The sequence below is a fragment of the Narcine bancroftii genome, chromosome 9, assembly GCF_036971445.1.
Source record: "Narcine bancroftii isolate sNarBan1 chromosome 9, sNarBan1.hap1, whole genome shotgun sequence".
NCBI lineage: Eukaryota > Metazoa > Chordata > Chondrichthyes > Torpediniformes > Narcinidae > Narcine > Narcine bancroftii.
Window position 1 is genome coordinate 90,645,607 of NC_091477.1, and position 21,299 is coordinate 90,666,905.

A 21,299-nucleotide genomic window follows, 5' to 3' on the forward strand; every position below is an offset into this window, starting at 1 on the left:
AGTAATTCTATTTGACAAAATCTTAGTCACAATTTTATAATCTACATTTAACAATGGTCTAGGTATAGAAGATGAAGGTTTCAAAGGACCTCTATCTTTTTTTGGGTATCACAGTAATTATTGCTGCTGAAAATGATTCTGGAAGTGTATGAGTTATTGATGCCTGAGCCAAAATTTCAATAAAGATGGGAATTAGTAAATCTTTAAATTGTTCATAAAATTCAGGTGGAAAGCCATCTTTATTACTTTGTAGTAAACTCATTTCTTCCCTTAATTCCAACTGTGTTAATGAAGTACTCAATTCTATTTGCTCCTCCAATCTTAAACCTGGTAAATTTATCTGAGATAAATATCCATCTATTTTAATGCCATCCTTTAAAAATTCTGACCTTGTTTGGAATAAAAACTCTTAAAAGATTCTTTTATTTCTTAAGCTATATAATTAATAAGATTAGTCATTTTTAATTCCGTTAATTATTCTTGAAACTTGTTCTGTTTTTAATTGCAGTGCAAGAACTTTGATTTTTCACCTAATTCATAATATCTTTGCTTAATTCTAGTGATTGCTTTCTGTTCTATAAGTTTGGAATGTATTATATTGGAATTTTTGTTTGAAAAACAAATATCTTTGTTTATCTTCAGAACTCCTCTTATGAAGATCTCTTTTTCTAAATTGTTATTTCTTTTTTAAAAATCTAACTCCTTCATTTTTTTAACTTAAGAAGTAAAACTTATAATTTGTCCTTTTAAATATGCTTTCAGAGCATCCCATATTATAAACTTATCATTTACAGAGTTCAAGGTTATTTCAGAAAATAGTTGAATATGTTCTCTGATAAAATTACAAATATCTGTTCTCTTTAACAAGGATGTATTCAATCTCCATATAAATACTAATTTCTCTATCAGGCTTTACTATTGTCATTAATAAAGGTGAATGATCAGACAAAATTCTTGCTTTGTATTCCACTTCCAAAATTCTATCCTGCATCTTTGCTGAAATCACGAATAAATCAATTCTGGAATAAGAGTTGTGCCTATCCATATAAAAATCCTTTTCTCTAGGATGTATTCTCTTCTATACATCTGTTCAATTTAAATCCCTCATCAAAACCAACATTGCTTTAGTCACTTTAGTTCTTGTCACTCCTCTTGTTGATCTATCTAATAATGGATTTGACAAAAATCAAAATAGCCTTCAATTAAAATTTTTTCAAGCGCTTAAGAAATGTTTATTGAATAAATCTCTCATCATCCACATTCAGGGCATACAAATTTAAGCATGTCCAAAACTCTGAATATATTTGACAATGTACCATTGCGTATCTTCCTGCTTCATCAGTCATAATGTTATGAATTTTAATTGGTAATTTTTTTTTCTTAAAATTTCCACTCCTCTCGTCTTAGAATTAAACAAAGAGGCCAATCAAATCCCTTTTCAATTTCAAATATTATTTTTCAGTTAAGTGAGTTTCTTGCAGAAAAGGCAGTTCTCCTTCCATTTTCTTGATGTGTTAATACTCTTAATTTTAACCGACCTATTTATCCCATTAATATTAAAATTTACAAATTTGAATGTATTACTCATCTTAATTAACCATATTTACTTCCTTCACCTCACTTTGCAAATCTTCTCTCATAAATTCCATTTCTCATTGTCCAGTGTGTTGTTGTGCATCTCTTCTGGCAATCCAAAAAAAGAAACAACAGAAAAAAAAAATTAAAAATGTACGTTCCAACATTCATGACTATATATGAACAATAAGCCACTGCCACCTCCCCCCCTCTCTATTTTATGGGTTGTGAGTAAGGTCACAATTACACATAGAATTTAGTACCTAACCTCCATCCCCAACCCCCCCAATACATTTATTATATCATCTTTAAGCAATTAATTCATTAATTAAAAAAAAAACTTTACAAAATCAGAATAATGTTTCTTTTAGATTATTCTTTAAAAAAAATTATAGCAAATAGTCTTGTAATTTTTCGTTCTGTCTGTGACTGGATTTCTGGAAGTTGTTTCACACAATCTTCTGCTTCCATAGAATTGATGAAAAATGCATTTTTGTCCACTAGGAAGGGAAATTTTCAAAGTTTTGGGATATTTCAATACAAGTTTATATCCTTTCTCCCAGAGTCCCTTTTTAGCTAAATTACATTCTCTTCTTCTTTTCAGCAAGTCTTCACTTATGTCAGGATAAAAAAAAGCTTTATCTTCTTCATATATAAGGGGCCCTTTCCTGTCTCTTGCCCCTTGCATAACAAGTCTTGAAATCTTTTCTCTATCCTGGTATCGAAGAAATTTAATCAACTCTGAACACGGTCCGTGACCCGGAGTTGGTTTCCCCTCTGAGCTCTTTCAATCTCAATAATACCTCAAAAATGTTCTTCTCTCCAAACTTCAGGAATCCAATTTTGAAAGAAGTGGAAGAGTTTTCTTGCTCAAGTCCTTCTTTAAGACCCACTATCTTAAGTTTTACAGCACATCTACTTTTTGTTGAAGTTTGTGAGTCTCCACATCCAAATCAGTAGTATTATCTTATAATCGCGATACTCTATCATCAAATTGTAGCATATTGCTGCATTCTTTTCATCTTTTCATCCATCTTGTCTAATTTTAAAAAATTTTATCCACTGATTCTTTAACTTTTAAAAATCTTTCCTTATTGCAATGTTACTTATATCACCTGTTTTACTTCTACTACTTAAGGATCTTATTTCCTTCCATATCCCCTCTTCAGATAACTGTATTTCTTCTTCTTCTGTGTTGCTTGCAGATTTTTTTGAGCGACTCAATCTCCGATGTTGTTACTGAGGGCCCCAGTTTACTGCACATGCATGATCTACTTACTGGTTCTTTCTCAGCTCTCTCTGCGACACCATGTCCCCATGGCTTCGGGCAGGCACCAGCAGACGGCTCCACCTCCAGAACATTCATCCTGGAATCCATTCGAACTCCAGTCCGTTGTCTCGCACTCGTTGTGGGCCCTCTGGTTTGCTCTTCATGTCTGTCTTGAGGCGAGTCAGATGAGTCAGGTGAGTCCTTTTTTCTCTTTTTGGAGACATGTTTTAAAATGTTACTTCATTGTTTTAAAAACACTTTGAAAAGTTTTTAGAATCCAAACCTTTACTTTTTAAACTGATATATTAGGAGAATCGGGTTTCCACGTCCTAACACCACGTCATCACATGATGTTCCCATCAACAGAAATCAACCTTGTGATAATTCTTGCATGCAATAAAGTTTAAAATGTACATTGCAATATTTGATTTATTGCATTTTTCTGCTACTTTGCTAAAAATAGCCTCTTCTTGCATTCTCTGTTCCTCCTGAAAATTGTGTTGGTGTCTTATTTTTCCCCAATTGTCCATGCCAGATCTTCATCTTGTCCTGATCTCTGCCCAACAAATTGATGTTTTTTTTAAAATTTACAAACGTGTAGATTTAGTTTCTTTCATTAGAAATGTTCTGTTGAATGTTTAGGAGTTATTATTTACAAATTATTTTCCCTCCACTGGCCCTAAATGTTTGGTGGGGTTACTTGTGTCAGTTTTCATTGACAAACTTCAATTTGTTTAAGTAATCATTTACTTCTTAAGTTGAATACAGAGTAGTCTGGACAGGTGGTGTAATTAACTAATTCATATTTTAAACTCAGACAATTATAAATTGTTCTTGTGTATCATGGCATAAAATAAATAATTTGTTAATATTTAATTCATCAGTATCAAGTTAAATTTTTTTTTGACATACAACACGAGCCTGTGGCATCCAATTAAACTTCAACCCCGATACATTTTTTTGAACGGTGGGAGGAAAGCAGAGTACCTGGAGAAAACACTTGGGTTTTCTCTGGGTTCTCTGGTTTCCTCTTGCATTCCAAAATTGTGTGGGGTTTGTAGGTTAATTTATCACATGGGTGTATTTGGGCCATATGGGCCAGAAGGACCTGTTATGATGCTGTCTCTCAAAAAAAATCTAAAGTGAATATAAGGGCAGGATGGAAGTTTCTTAGTTGTTTTTCTTTTCTAGAAGGGCGATATTTTGGTTGGAGAGTGTGATGGTGATGTGGTATGGGGAAATGATTGGCGATGAGATCTTGACACATAGGCTCTGCACAGTGAAGCACCCCTCCCCAAACCAGGATGTTCAAACCACAGTTCGGTAGTTATGCTGAGTACGTAGGGGAACGAAGGAATTCAAACATGACTTTTACATAATTCTGCCTTGATTTGTTTGCTCAGAATATCACTGCCTTGTTAGTTATGCTGATCTCTTTGCAAAAAAAAGTCTAAATGGACAAGTCATGGAAAATAGGAATGTATAATACAGCTTTTTAGTTCTATTGGTTCCTCTAATGGATCAAAAAACACATTCAAAGTTCAATATTCATTTTATTGACATGTAATAATGCATTAAAATGTAATATACATGATAAACCAACTTTTGTTGGTTGTAAGGCAAACAGAGTCACCATGAGGTTTGCCCAGAGCCCTTAACACTAGGAGCAAGAGAAGTAAAAGAGTCCCTTCAGAGACACTGAGTGTCCATGCATTCACCTCCAGCACTCTTGCAGCTGCATAGATACGAGTTCAACTCACACTCTTGGACTGAGCTAGAGATCCTGCCCCTTCCTATGGATGTATTCAGCTCGTGCCCCCTCCCCAATCATGCAGCTGTTCAGGTACGTAGAAAAAGTGTGCAGCTATTCGGATCACTGTTCATGGAGGCTGTCCATGAATCTAAATGCCTGACTCTATTGAGCTCAGTGATGTGCTGAGTTACTGCTCTAAATGGCATTTGCTTGGTGGGGTAAGGTAGGAGGGTAGGGATAGAAGGAGGACTGCCGGTTGGCTCACACCTCCCTCTTTTGTCCTGAAAACCAAGTCAAGTAACAATCCATTGATGGATTGGATAATTGGACACAAGTCTTCATTTGTTTTGTGTTTGATAACAATGATCAATGAAGATTTTTCTTCCTGATCACTGTTGGGTGTATTTTTTGGAATTTGGGCTGCTGATCACGAAAATCACCTTAAAATAAATATAACCTATTTTTGTGATTTCCATCATATTTTTAACATTCTTCAAGCATACAAATCCACGAAAAGCAATGTCATTTAAAATTCATTTTATGCACTCACAGTTGGACTTCTTCCCTGATGATCTTGGTGCAGTTAGTGATGAACATAGTGAAAGGTTTTACCAGGACATTAAGATCATGGAAAAGATGTATCAGGAAAATCGGAATCCATCAATGGTGGCTGACTTTCTATCTATCAATTTATTTATTTATGTATCTATTTATTTATTTTTTACAATCAACATGAAGTTACAAAATCTAAAGAAGCATCACAGATATATACAATAAAATACCAAAACTGAACTACAATACTGGCTGACTTTGTTGGACACTGACATGAGAGGCATAGGATGCTGAGTACAAACAAAATTCAGCGTCAAAACATTTTCAGGTCATTGGAACGAACACAATTTGTCAGCATCATTATGCGATTTAAAAACATATGAAATTAACTTTTAATGAATTTAGTGTTTCTCCAACTTCCTATGTGATACAGCAAATATGAAATTATCTTTCTGTTCAGCCTGAAGTTGTCTATCATAATCCCCAATCGTTTTATATGGAAGCAAACCTTTGGAAAAAGTTTGTCCAGTATAATTTCATGATCTTAAAATGTTACCTTTCTTGAAATACCTTAGCTCTTCTTCATCCCTATAACATAATTCAACTGTATAACCCTCCAAGAATCTTTGGTCAGTCTAGTCTGAGAAGTGCTGTGATATTTTCGCTGACTAGGATTGCCATCCCTTATCCTATCATTCTGTTGTCTCTATCACATGTAAAATGATAGTACCTCTAAACATTAAGATGCCAGTCCTGCCCTCCTGCAACCAAGTCTCACTAATGGTCACAATGTCATAACACCACATTCTGATCTATGATCTAGTGGAGTGGTTTTCAAACTGACCCCCTAAACTCACATATCACCTTAAGCAATCCCTGTGCCATAAGTGCTCTGTGATTAGTAAGGGATTACTTAAGGTAGTATGTAAGTGGAAAGAAAAAGTTTGAACTGTACCTAATTGACTCGTTCTGTACACGGTTTCATAACTCCGAAGGAATGGGTCCAATGACAATTTTTATCAAGCACAATATTTTAGTAACAATTGGGTCTAGAGCAGAGGTTCTCAACCTTTCCTTCCCACTCACATACCACCTTAAGCAATCACACAGCACTTATGGCATAGAGATTGCTTAAGGTGGAATGTGAGTTTAGGGGGGCAGTTTGAAAACCACTGATCTAAGGTCATCCACCTATCCTGCAATGCCCATGGATGGCATTGAAATAAACACTACTCAGAACATTATAACCACCATGCGCAACCTTTCTATTATCTGTCTTGGTCTGCAGGCCAAACCACACATTTTTTGCAGAACCACTCAATTATCTGCTCTGGCACTCAGGTTCCATCCCCCTGCAACTGTTATTTCAAATCCCCAGATCAGTACCAGCAAACTTTCCCTCAATGATATTGGACCCTTTCCAGTTCAGATGCAAACTGTCCTGGTGTTACAGGTCCCACCTTCCCAGGAAGAGAACCAAATCCTCCAATATCTGAAGCCCTTAGCCATGTACTAAGCTGTCCTTATCCTTCCATTTCTAGCCTCACAAGCCTGTGGCACAGGTTATAATTCAGAGATCACAACCCTGGAGGTCATTTCTTTTAATATTACTGCCTGAATTCACTTGGTACATAATATTTAGTTAACAAGCTAAAAACTGATATAAATTTGGACTTGCTTCAACTGCTTCCAGTAATGGGAAAGTGTTGAATCTGCAATATTAGATACATTTTCCACATGGGATGCAAATTCTGCCTTGTTGATATTAACAGTGGGTCTTGCCATTTGATATAATGGTGAATTTAATTTTTTTCTAATCCTGCATCTGGTTCCTAAGGGTAATTAAATGCACTGCTAAATTGTATTGTTATAGAAATATTTCTTCAATTTTTGGCAGATTTTCTTAATGCAGCTGTCATTTAATTTAAGATGTCAGAAGAGGCAATGATGTGTGGATGGCACCTTTCATAACTCATTTTGTAAAAGTAGTGCCTTCCACTGTATGTTTCTGTTAATCCAAAAGACCTCTTTCATGGACTCGGTTAAAAATATTTCAAATTTATTTTTATTCATTCTCCTTTGGATAGTTTATGGTAATGAGGGTTTAAAAAAAATCTTGATTGCTTATCAGTGGTGAAAGTTAATATTGAAATACATTTTAAAAATAGTCTTTGCTTCTCTGGCCACATAAAAAGTGATGACAAATCAATGAATTCATAATGAAGGTACATTTTATTGTTCACGCTATGAGGTCATCTGGGAGAGAGCTGGTTTATTTGGACACCAACAGCTGCTTAATAGTTTCTGCCTGGCTGGGCTTCACTTGGGGTTTGGAACAGTTACGCTGAAAAGTCTTGGTAGCAACTTTTTGTGAATTTTTCCTTCTTCAAGTAGTTTATAATCAATAAAACAAAGTCTGATTCCACTTCATCCCATTCAATGCCTATTGATAGTCAATGTGTTGATGGATGTTTCATTTTTTCTCAGCTATATTAATTTGCCTGATGACTTCTTGTCTTAACATTTTTTGGGTCTAGCTCTGATGGGTGTTAGAATTCAGAAAAATAGTTCTTAATAAATTGGAAACTTCCCATATACATTAAGAATGAAATTAACTGATGCTATGATTTCACTCTTTAATTGTTTTTCAATAAATTATTAATCTCTATAACTACATTTGTTTCCAATGGATTTTGAGGTTTTGATCGGTGTTTAAATTCTCAGTGTTGTTTTATGACCAGGTTTTCTGCAAAAGCCCAGATTTAAGGTAATTATTAAGCAATGTTGCTAAGAGTGTTACTTCAAAATTTAAAACAAAACACAGAATTTAAGCATGTTTACTTCATTTTGGAGAAAGGATTGTGAATCAGTTGAACATTTTTGATGGAGACATGTTGTAACAATGCAGTGTTTAACAGCTGTCCTGTTGATCAAGGGAAAGTATCCAAAGGCAGTACATATACAACATATTTATCATTGAAATATGAACCATAAATTGTGAAGTAATAAACTGACAGCCAATATTACGTGGAACATAAAATGCTGGAAGTCTACATGATCTATCAGGAACTGAAATGATGAGTCACATTTCCAAACAAATCCAGAAGTTGGAAAATTAAGATGTCCTTTCAATAAAATGTTAAAGGCAAAGAGTGGTAGGAGAGAGAAAGTTTAAGAAATAAAAAGAAGCCAACTGATTCCTGAAGCTGGAACCAGCAATCAACAAGATCATGTCTATGTGGCTGCTCAATTCACATTAGTGTTAACTTCTATCAGTGTCAGACCTGAGCCCTCAGCAACAGCACCATGGCTGTCTGGGTTAAAAATTCCAACAACGCTATATACAATGCGCATTTCTCTTCAAATCAGTATTATTTGATTTCATATCAAAAATAAGATGACCCTGAATTCCAGATTTCCTGCTGGGGGAAATGACTGCCCAGTATCTCCCTTGTCAGTTTCTCCCACAGGTTTTTCTGAGATCATCCCTTTTAGAGGCCAGGATGCCACCCATTTCCCAAGGATTAATGAACCAATGCTACACTGCCTCTACATACAAAATATTCCACGTATCATTACTCAAACTTTATAGAATTGCAGTAAGATTTTTCTCACTTGTTCATCAAACCCCTTGTGAGAAATACCAACATATCATTGCCTCAAATGAAAACAATAAACACTGGAAATATCGTGTCAGCCATTCAGCATTTGTGAAAAGAGAAACTGAGAGTATATTTCTGGAGAATGGTCTTCACAGGTACTGCTTGACCTGCTTAGTATTTCCACCATTTTTTTGTTTGAATTCATATTTCCAACATCTGAAATTTTTATTGATCATTGAATACCATATGCCATTGCATTTGCTTGTAGTACTCAAATATTACCTCTTTAGCTTTTTGTGTACCAACTCACCCACGTTCTTCTGTACCCTAACATTTGCTTATTACTTACAATTAAGTAAATTCTGTTCTTCTACTCTTCCAAAAAGTGATTAACTTCACGTTCTCCTATCAAGCCAATGATGTGTTTTTTTTTAATTATTTTATATTTTTTTATAAGAAAAATTTGGGATACCATCTAATTCTTGATTTGTATATTACCAAGTGCGAGCTTTGGTGATAGATAATTTTGGAAGAGAAGTGACGCTACTGTAGCGGCGGCTACACTGCTCCTGCAATAACACACGCAACCAGAGGGTTGAGCTCAGTGAGAAGACTCAAGCCAATGACGTTTAATAACATCACCGTGTCAGCCAGAGATGGACATAAGGAAGTATTTTGGACTTATTTATGCAACTAACTACAAAATAAACATGGTCAATTTAAACAGGATGGTGCAGATATCTACAGACTCTCTTTTAAACAAGTAAGTGAATGACAGTAAATAGAACATTTGATCATTACCACTGCAGCCTCCTGATAAAACTTGTGTGGTGTTTCCAGTGTATTGTGAGTGGCCAGTGGTTTTATTATACCAACTGAATCTTGATTAAAGTTCCATACAAATTATATGAATTTAATTAATTCCAGTTACTTATGACAGTGCTGTCTTCTAGTGAAATTTACAGAATAATTACCTGATCATCTCTACTCTGCCTCGGAATAGTAGTCTCACTATGTGCAACTGGTAAAGTCAAGTATTAGGCATGCTGACTGCTGACCGCTGTTTTAGGGAGCTCGTTGATGAACTTAATAGCTTGTGAATTGGATTTTGCAATTTTCGGGATTAAAAAAAAGTGCTGTAGGCAATTTAACTAATGGCTTCATTATGAATATAGTTAGCGTATTTGATTCCTAAAGTCAAAACAGGAGCATCTGGAGCTGTAAACTTCACTGACAGAAAGAGCATAAGAAGAATAGTTCTATGTATTTTTTTTTGATCAGGATTGGAAAAAGATAAGCAAAGTTTTTTTGAAGTATGGAAAAGACGAATAACACATGGGTTAGAGGATGAAAAAGAGACAAAATCAAACTCCAAGAATGTTGCTGCCTTTGTTTTATGACTGTTTGTATCACATAAGGAATGATGTAAATGTCTTCTTGGTATCACTCTGCTTGACCATCATAATTGACCTATGAACTGTAGAGAAGTTGTACAATTTCATTGACAAACAGTGCTTTGTGTCCATGGGTATCTGCCATGACATCAGAAACCATTAACTCTTGTTTAAGGAAGATTGCATTAGTGATAGAAATGAAATAAATGCAATTATGATTTTTATGGGAAGGTAAAGCTCAGAGATTCAGTAATTCTCAATAGGAAGTTTATGTGAGGTATAAAATGTTTGTACTGTTCGTGTGGAACATTCTTTAACACAGATCGGAACCTCTCCCACTAGATGTGCTTTCATGCTCGTTACTTTTTAAAAATGTATTTGCAACATAGTAGAAGCTGATTTTTGCCACTGAAAACTATGCCTGCTCATACGTTTTTGGAAGGTGGGAGGAATCCTGAACACCCAGGGAAAACCCACACAGGTCACGGGGAGATCATACATACCCCATACAGACAGCATTGGATTCAAATCCAGGTCACCGGCACTGAAATAGCATTATGATAACCACAGTGTTAAATGTTCCACAACAATAATTGTATGAGAACAATTAGTGACCTCAAATGTGATAGCTAGTTAACAATGATAACGGTGAACATGTGTGAACTGTAAAGTTTGTCATCAATAATGTTTGATTGTAGCCAGACGTTAGTCATTTTGCTGAGACTTGTTGGATGGCACAAATAGCCAGAGATCCACATTTTCAATTAAGTCTCCACATACACCTTGGAAGGAAATCATTGATTTACTGTGTCCTTCCTATACTCAAATCAAACCTCTTCTCGTGAGCTCTGCAAATAGCCTCTATGATTTTCAATATATTTATGATTATTGAATTCTCTGTTTTAATCATTTTATCATAGTTTAATACTTAATTTTGGATCTAATTTCAGATATGCACTTAAAAAGGTCTATCGAAGTATTTTCTTTAATGTGCACACCAAAACATTGGTACACCTTTTAATGTTGGTAAAAACTGTTTAGCTGACTGCCCATTTAATAGAAACTGAAAAATTAGGTAAGTGAGCTAGGGTAAGAAACATGTTATTGATATTAATATTATAGGATAGTAGTTGGTTGAGACATGCATTGCTGTTTTGTGATGAATTACTAAGCCAATAGTGACACTTCAAATGTTGCGATTGTAACCTGGAGTATTTAATAAAAGGTGAGTTTCTGCATATTTTTATTGACTATATAGAGAGTGCGACAGGCTGGACTTGAACCAGCTAGATCAGGAAAGAAGTTACATACTGGTTGCTGGTTTATACCCTGGCTCTACCATCTAGACTTGTGTCTCTGGAAATGGAATGAGAAGGTCCCTTTTACCTGTACTGTCATTGAGAAAGATTATAGCTGATCTGTGACCTATATCCCTGAAGGCAGAATACCAGTACCTCTCGTGATAGATAAGGTGAAAGGACACAAGTAGACACTTCAAAAGGAAGTAATTGTCTGTTATGACCTTCACTAAGGCTTTTGGACAATGCACAACACTTGTCCCCAAGTCTTCAGGTAATAAAACCAATTTGCTTTGTGTAAATGTGTTAAACAGTCCACAGATCAATTGTTTACCACTGGCAAAATCTTGTCATTTTTGCCAACAGTAATAATATGAGGGGACATCATAATTTTCCGGATTGCTTCACATTTAAAGTGCCAGATTCATTGGTTGCAAACATCTTGTTACTTGGCATTGTACATAAAACTATATCTCTGTCAGCCAAAAGGCATTTTATCCTCTCAGTATTCAGCTGGCATTCAACCATCAGCATAGAATCACAAAGTCTGTTTTTCTTGATGATTTAGTTGTGAAGGTGCCAGGCACACCACCTTTATTTCCAGAATAAAAAGTGAAGGACAAGCTCTTTGAAACTCGAGGTATTTTGTAAATCATTTGCATCAAAGACAGAGGCACAGTATAATTATCAATAAATATTACAGTTAGGATTATGATGAAAGGATTGTCATTTAATTGGATGTCAAAGTATGACTTATCCCCAACTAATCAGATTGGGAAGTGCCTTAAAGCAGAGCTCTGTAACTAGAATAAATTGCATCTGTTGGAAAAAAAAACACAGAGATTGATGGTTAGGGCAGGAAGAGCCTGTTGTGTATGAGATCAATAATATTGTGGAATTTATTCGGAATCTAAATTTTAAATTTAGACATATAGCATCGTAACAGGCCCTTTCATCCCACAAGCCCTTGCAGCACAATTAAACCCACTACAACATCTGTACATTTTGAACGGTGAGAGGAAACCCACGCAGAAACGAGGAAAAAGTACGAAGTCCTTTTAGATGGTGCCAAATTCGAACCCTGGTTGCTACCGCTGTAACAGTGTTGTAACATCCATTAGGAATGCAGCAAAATAGTTTGGTACAAAGGAGCAAAGCTATGTAATTTCTTAAACTCTAAAAATGGTTCCTTCAGTTTTTCTCACATGACTTGCATTGGTATTTTATGATTGGATTGTGTACTTTATTGTAAGCAGTGTGAAATATCAAACAAAGTAGGCTATGTTGGACAGCACTGGGAATAATATGCTAAGATTGTGGTACCCATTTAACCTAGAAGCATTTGACCGAATGTAGGTGGTGCACAAAATCTGGGCTACGTGCTCATCATGGTTTCACTAACCAGGTTGCTCACGATGTTTTGCCAAAAGTCTTAACTTCACAATTGGCTAGAACTAATTTAAACTCCTTTTTACTAATTGAAGTCAGCTGCACAACTTAAAGGACAGGTTTACTGTTGCAGGAAGCAGTGATGATATTCATTTTGCTGGTGTTTGTAGTCTGTCAAATCACCTATGAAAGCAGGCAGTCAGATTTTCTGATGCAGCTCTGGAAGCAATGGTCATTTAGATCTCAAGAAGGACAGATGGCTTCCTCCCGGAGGGACCAAAACCTTTGCAAGCCAACATTCCCATTGTTGGGAGGAGATATCAGTGCATATCCCTACAAGAATTGTTCCCCCCCCCCTCCCACCCACATCACTCCACAGATTCCACAACCACACAAAATTGGCGACAGTGAATAGATGCATTTTAAAGTATCATTTCTCACCAACTCAGTAACTGGCTTTACATTGTGTGCAAAGTTTCAGACCCTATATCTCACCAACAATATCAGTCAGTCAGAACTAGGATTCATTCATCCCCTACCTCTCACATCTACCCTACTTACTTTTTACACACAGCCATTATTCAACCATGAGAAACAAATGATTCCAGCAACTTCTCTGATACCACCATTCTTATTCATATCCATGAGGACAAAAGACTGAAAACCAGTGAGAACAGCTAACAAATTGGCAGGGACAGTGTGGCTGTAACATCTTAACCAGCTTGAGGCTATTTGGCTCAACATAATAGGCAAGTCCATTTCAGAGACTGAGGCCTGTGACAGGGTGGAAACTATTGGAGATAATAGTATCCTCATGCTTAATGCACATGCTCATTCCCTATTTTAACTCAAGCTGCATATGGTGTGAGCAAGCACCTATCACACACTGATTCAGTTTCCATTTGCTTGAATGGTACAGTCTACAGAACAAAGCAGACAAATATGGATAATGAAATATTTGCTGTAATGGAAGACCTGCTTGAAACATGCTTTTAGTTCAGGGTGGTCTAACACCAAGATTCTGCAGAGTTTTGCATTCTCTTCTGCATGAAAATGATGACCAGTTACATTTCCTTCTGGTCTCATAGCAAAAGTTTCATCTTTCTTCGCAGCATAGTTGAAAGCACTCAATTTCTGAGCACTGTACTGCAATGAATATCTGCTCAGACTGCTCCCGTCATGGCTTGGAAAACAGCTGTTAACTGTGCTGTCAGAGATTTGCAGTACTCCATCAGTCTACGTGGATGAATCTTTCTGGGTTAGATGCTGAAGATGACTTGAACAAATGACTATCAGTTATTAAAATATATCTGCATTACCAAATAAAAGCAATCATTGTTCTCTATTGATTGATTCAATGTTCAGTCACTCAAAGGACCCAGTCTTGCTGGAACTCTCCAGTATTACACTGGGAGGTAGAGAAGAATATCAAATAATACGTTAGCTCAACCAGCTCCCTGCAAGTTGGTCAGCAATTGCTTCCCGTTAATAGCAAGGGTGGAAGAGATGTCTTCTGTTAATAAAAGCTATCAAAAATGCTATTAACCCTTGCATGTGGAAAATATTGCTTTAGCTACATTAAAAACAGTTCTGATACTCTATCTCCAACCTGAAAAGATAACTGTTTCCCAATCACAGATACAGTCTGACCTTCTGACTGTTTCAATTCCATCTTCTGCAGCTTTTTGATTTACTTTAGCTGTTTTTTGTTCTGTCTAGTGTTGGTGCTTCACATAACTTGCCGACTGTTTATATGCACAAGCAATTCCATCTTTCATGAACAGTGACCTCTGTAAGTCATATATTTCATGCACCACATACCAATAAAGGAGGAGCACTACATAGCTGGATTTAGCAGATAAAATGCTCAGTTTGTATGTGTGTATTCAATTAATCCATTTGATTTCTTTTTGTGTTGCCCATTGGTAGAAATTCCACAATAATTTTCAAATGCTAGATGCAAATTGATATGCATTTATTCTGCTGTTTTAAAGGGATCTATTTGAACGTGGGCTCAATAAACTCTAAATTCCTACTTGATGGGAAAAAAAATCACTTGAAATGAGTTGAAATCCAACTTATCTCTAACAATATTACTAATTCTTGAGTAGTCAGTGATTCACCCTGCGATGCTTTAATTTTTATCAGTATATTTTTAATATGTGAAAATATGTATTGCCCAATTCAAGTGGTATGTTAATGGGACTGAGCTGAATGTGACACTGCTCTCAATTCAGTACGTTATGAATCAACATTTAAAAAAAACTTAAATGCTGGAAATTTGAATTAAACTGGAGGAAACCCTCAGCAGATCAAGCAACATTTCTGGAAAGAGAAACTGAATTAATATATGAGGTCAAAGACATTTCATGCATATGCTACTTAACCTGATGAATGCTTCAAGCATTTTCTGTTTTTATTTGAGTAAACCCTTCCTGTGTTGGGAAGGCAGGCACACAAAGTACACTATCTGTTTTACACAATGATCTTTTATAATGTTCTGATTTTAAAACACCTCAGAAAAGAACCAAATTGTTTCCTCAGAACTGATTTTTATCAAACACTGTTGGAAAAAGGATGGAAGGATTACTCCAGGAGAGCAGATTGCTCAGGCACTGCAGGTTGCCTTTAGATACTGTATGATGGTATGCATACTTCTGTCGCTATGGATCCAGACATGCAAAATTCACTGTGACGAATCAACAGTAGCTGAGAAGTCTGCATTTTCATTATTAAACGAGTTGTACTAGCTGTTATATGACTGCAAGGGTTGCTGATGTGAATTGGAAAGGAGCTTGTTGTTTAATGCATCCTCCTGTCATGGAACCTCTTTGGCACTAAAGTCTCTGGCAAACATGCAGTGTACAAAATGGAGTGGCATAAAGTGGACAGCCAGAATCAGATGGTGTCTGTTTAAGGCTAGTGGAGGAAAGTTCAGGAGAAAAGTCAGAGGTAAGTTTGTTTTTTTTTAAACAGAGAATGGTGGGTATTTGGAATGCATTGCCAGGGATGGTAGTAGAGGCTGATAAAATAGGGACATTTAAAAAACTCTACTAATCACGTTCCCATTCGCAGACCTAATCTAAGCCTAGAACTTGATGTGCATCAGAAAATTCAAAATTAATGATTGACTAACTTGAGGACAAATGCTAAACTAGCTGTGCTTCAGATACATTGCATAGCAAGGACAATGCCACCAATGACTAGTGACCTTGATGGTGGGTGAAGCCAGTGTACTTAATAATGTAAAAAAAACACTGAATCCCCGATTGGTACTCAAGATAGCCTCTATTCAGCGACTTTCAGATGTTTCAACAAGACACAATTAAGACTTTTTTTTAAATAATTCAGTACAATGAAAATAAATCTATCGAATAATACTAAATTAGATAAAATGAATTGATGAAGGGCTCAAGCCTGAAACGTTGGTTATATATATTTATCTTTGCTCTATAAAGGACACTGTTTGACCTGCTGAGTTTCTCCAGTATTGTGTTTTGTACTTAGATGAAATGCATCATTGGAATTACAGCTAGAAATGTAATAAATATTAAAGAAGAAAACGGGGGGGAAAAAAATCAGAACTTTATTGATACATTTTTCTCTCCTACTAATCCACCTGATTGTTGTTTTATTAAATTTGGAATTTCAGAAATCCTAAAATGCATACTTGTGACTAGAGATCAATATCCAGAAGACAACCCTCAGTCTCTAGATGGCGGTAATGTTCTTTGATGCAATTAATGATACCACAACAGATGCATGTTTTATGATTGCTACATAATTTTATGCTTCAAATTCCATGTTACAGAAAATAAGAGTAAATTAACTTTAATCAGTTTTAATTGTATTCAGACCATAATCAAATTGATGTTTTTGAATGTAAAAGAAGGGCAGAGTGAAGATAACATAATACTGGAATGAAATTAACAGTTTAGTGTAGTAATCTTAAAAAAAGTAAAACCTAATATAACGATGCTTATTTTTTTTAACTTAATAGAGAATTGGTTTCATTTCCACTTTTATGTAATTTATAGGTTGTCCACAATCAGCTAAAGTAGTTGTTAAGATTTAGCTTATGGTATTGATTTGCTTTCTTACATAACATTTATAATTCCCAGTGCTAATGTATCACTAATATTTCCTATTAGGAACTTATTTATTTCTGAAGAAAATAAGGAGAACACTTTTAAATATATTGCTGCAATCTGTACAAGCTCATATATTCATTTCAGGATGTTATGTGAAGCTCATTGAATTACAAATTCCATAAAATACCTTGCAACTGGTACATGTGCTCAAAGTGACAATGTAAATCTTCATTTTGTATTTTCATGTATGAAGACAGCCAATATAAAACTGAAAGCTCCAGATTTTAGTCCCAGAAATTATCATGTTTCTGAAAAGTTGACCAAGCACTTCTAAGCGTCCTAATCAATACTCAAGATGGGGTTCCTGAAATAATAGAATCCCTTGTCTTTTCAAGCAGGACAAGAGATCTTGTACTATATTGCTCTTGCACTATCTAAGGAGGGCACTTTTGAGTCAATTTAGTCATCCCAGAGCTATGTCAGACCAAGGCAGTTGCCAGGTAAGAGAATGACTTTGCCATCCACCACCCTAAACATATCAATCTAATCTTAATACCATCCCAAATCTGTAAAATGTCTTCATTTCATGATTTACAACAAACCCTTGGATTCCTTCAGTGAAATCTTCCCTCTAAATTACTGGCCTTATGGGTACTTAAAATTGCAAAATCAGGTTCCCAATTATTCCCCCCCCCCCCCCCCCCACAATAGTATGGCTACCAGGTTCCAAAGTCACCCCTCCCTTCAATGCATCTGCCTAAGTGGCCTTCAAAAGGAGAATAAGGTATTGCATATTTTGAAAAGCTCACGTCCTTTGTTCTCAATTGCAAACTTAAGTTTTCACAGAGGTCCAAACATCAAACTAGTCATTGATACCTTCCCCAACAAACAGAACCCTTAGACTTCAGTAAAATTTTATGATCTTTATTTTATTACCTTAAGTATCACTCATCTTAAACATCCTAACTAAAATTTAAATAATTTTCAAAATTTTAAATATTTTCTATCTCATCTCGCCTCCTTCACGAGAAAACCTTCTATTGAGTAGAATAATTCAAGATTATTTTATTGTCATGTAATAAAACAGAAAATGTAATATGACACAAAATTTATTTTAGTCTACTGTAAGGTAGACTAAGATTCGCTATCAACAAATATTGCTCAGCACTCCTTACAGCCAGAGAAAGAGAAGCATACGAAAGTCCATCCAGGGTCACTAAGTATCCATGGCTTTGCATCCAGCACTCCCCCAGCCTCTTCCACCACAAAGCTTTCAGTCCAAAACATCAGCAACTCGAGTTCCAGATGCACACTTCTGACATGATCAAAAAGTCTCCAGCACCCTCATTCATACCAGTTTCAATATCTGGTACTCCTTCAGCCATTCTCCAGTAGCCTGCAGCCTGGTATATGTCTTTTGACCACAGTTGACAGCAACCTGCATCCTACGTGGGTACTAGGCCTCAAATTAATCATGTGGCTGCAAGGTCATGGGGAAAAAAAATAGGTTCAGAGGAAGATTTTCTGTCCTCATCTTTCTATAGTTTATATTCACTGTACAAAGAACAGATTGACGTTAATTTATTAATTAGGGCTTCTAGTAGCATTCTGCATATTGAGGTCGAGGGTGCATTCATTTGAATAATCCTTTTAGCTAATGTTTCCGTTAATCTGTTTATTTAAGCAAAATATCAGATATTTTAATCTAAAGAACAGAATCTTTTCATTTTTATCCTTAGTTTCTGTATTGATCATTTCCAAGTGAGGTACAGTCTGATTTAGTACAAGGCAAAGTTAAGTCAATAAATCTATTGATATTGCATATTAAATAAAGCTGCAGAAGATCAGTTCATGCAGTACAATGATTCCATTTTCATTTTCTTCTCTTGTATTGGTTATTAGTTCAGCATCTATGAAAAAGGCTTCTATTAGAGTAGAACAATTAATCATTCAGATGTAGGGTCATGAAAGAAGTAGGTTTAGGCTGGGATTTTCAACAATCTCCAACCACAGCTGAAGAGAAATAAAAACAAAATATATTTGGTTTGTTGTCACACGAATTATTGTTGGTTCACTTGTTGCTCCCATTTTGTCATTTAGTTGACAGCAGCATAATTGGAAACTTGAAGCTCTTGGCTTGAATGACTGCAGGAAAAGAAGACCTTGAATCAAAGCTTCATAGTCTTTGCTTCTGTCTTGAACTTTCTAGCAATGTCAGTCAGTTCTGATCCTGAACAAGGTCCTGGAAAGCAGCATGCTGTGCTTACTAGGCTTTTTACCTACTTATATCTGCCCCTCCATTCATTTTGAAAGCTCTTCAAGAGAGCTTGGACTGAATCAAAATGAGGATTTCCCAACTTCGTGGTTATTAATTGCTGCTGGAGTAAATAATTTTTGGGAAAGGTACTTTAAGGCAAAGGGAATCAATAAGGAAAAAAGTGACCACCACATTAAGAATGAAATGTTATTCCAATATTTCACAGCATTGTATCTATCCTTTTTTTGGGAAAAATGATAGCCATATTTCACTGACAATTTAATAATACGCTTTAAACCCTGGAAGTGAGAAGGGATTACAGCCTTAATTACAATTTGTTTTTGTGCTGAGATTTTATCTTTGATATGGTTGTGAGGTACTGATGAGTTGGCACTGAGTGGGAGACATACTTTTCTCCTGTCATTGCACTGAAAGAGCTTTTCATCTTCTCTCATGACTAAAGCTATGCAGAGAGAACAACTGAATTTTAATATAAGGTGGATTTTTTTTTTTGCCTTTTTCTTTGATTAGGTATAGTGATTCTTTTACAATCTGCAAACTGTATTCATTTTTTATAATAAATATAATTCAACATCAGTTTGGAAACCAATGCTTTCCACTGAAACATAGGTTTCAGAATTTTCACACATTTGCAGTTCCCATTTAGATCATGAATCTGTGTGTAGGTATCAATGCAGCCTTTCAGAAATAGAAGTTATTTCAATCTTTTTTTTCTGTAATTTATACTTGGCACTCCTTCAACTAATGTACTAATGCCTAACAACCTCTTTATTTCAGAGACAGTGAGGAAAGACAATAAATGCTGACCTTGCCAGTGACATCTTCATTTTGTGAACAATTAAATACAAGTGAATTTTATTCTTTGCTTATGCTGTGATATTTCTGGTTTTGCTTTTATTCAAGCCTAAAAGCAATTTCATTTTTGCTGGGTTTAAAATATAATTTGGTAAGTTTTCATGTTGAATGCTGGATATTAATGAATACCTTATAATGTCCTGAGATATTTTTAATCCCCTTAGAGCAGAGAAGCGAAAGGGGATCAGATTGAGGTGTTCAAAATTCTTCATCTTTTGATAGAATAAACATGAAGAAATTATTCCCCACAATCAATGGGCAAGATTTTAAAGAAATTTGGTGGAAGAAGTGGGTATTTCATAAGGAAAATGTAACATGGCAAGTTGGGATAAACTGGAAAATATTCCCAAAAGGCTGGTGGAATGGAAATGGATTCAAAGATTACTTGGAAACTGTAAAATGGCAGGGATAACATTGCAAGGAGAGGCAGAGAATGATTGGGTAGAGCTGCAGTGGTCCACATGAAGTTTTTCTGTTCCCTCGTGCTTTTATTCTGTAATTCCAGTCTTTATTGTTTCTTCATTTGAAATATTAAATATTTGATAATTGAATGGTTGTTTTCTAAAGTAAATGACATTTAGAGAAAGAAAATGAAATACTGCTTGGAATAAATTTTAAATAAATTAATTCAGTAGTGATATACATGATAGAAAAAAAATGATATACCTCGAGGTTTTGTCATGGCTATTTGGGGCAACAGCATCCAATGATCATAATCCTATTTACCTATATCTTGTTGATGCCCTTTATCAATCTATTCAAACTATTGCTGATGTAGATTAATCTTCGCCTGAAAATTAGATGGTGACTTTAATGTTCTGCGAACCTATGCTTCATTAACAATAAATCACTGACCCAGTAAGAATGGAAAAATCTTAATATGAGTAAAATGATGAAGGGTAACTGAACACAATAATTCCTCCACTCTGAAAAGCCTCTAAGGAAATGCAAGTAAATCATGTGTTAGAATACTTCTGAGCAGAATTCCATGAATTTTGCGGTACATAAAATTTAATTTTCCCATTTCACACTGCTAAGGAGAGCTCAGAACTATTATCAATGTTGCATTTAACGGTCATCGTACTGGCAATTTTTCAAGGATGCATTGTTTCCTGTTCCACCATTACCATTTCTGAGTGGGGCATCCATTAATGCAATTGTTTTTAATCTAATTTACTGGGGGAATGGTAGCAGATCTTTCTTAAATGTGAAGTAATCATTAAAATGATTGTGTCTTTTGAA

General features: G+C 35.5%; 2 long non-coding RNA genes across 2 annotated transcripts in view; one reads left to right on the forward strand and one right to left on the reverse strand.

The window, feature by feature from the left end:
- Nucleotides 1-1,472: 1,472 nt before the first annotated feature.
- The window catches only part of LOC138743026 (uncharacterized), a 39,884-nt gene continuing 20,057 nt past the window's right edge, over nucleotides 1,473-21,299 (reverse strand). Inside the window, exons 2-3 of the long non-coding RNA XR_011344604.1 lie at nucleotides 2,855-3,055; nucleotides 1,473-1,683 (exon numbers count right to left, since the gene is read on the reverse strand). This is a non-coding gene — a long non-coding RNA (uncharacterized lncRNA). The remainder of the gene's footprint in view (nucleotides 1,684-2,854; nucleotides 3,056-21,299) is intronic.
- LOC138743025 (uncharacterized) lies at nucleotides 15,490-21,263 on the forward strand. Its single transcript, XR_011344603.1, has 3 exons — nucleotides 15,490-15,785; nucleotides 16,486-16,554; nucleotides 19,980-21,263. It is a non-coding gene; the product is annotated as an uncharacterized lncRNA (long non-coding RNA).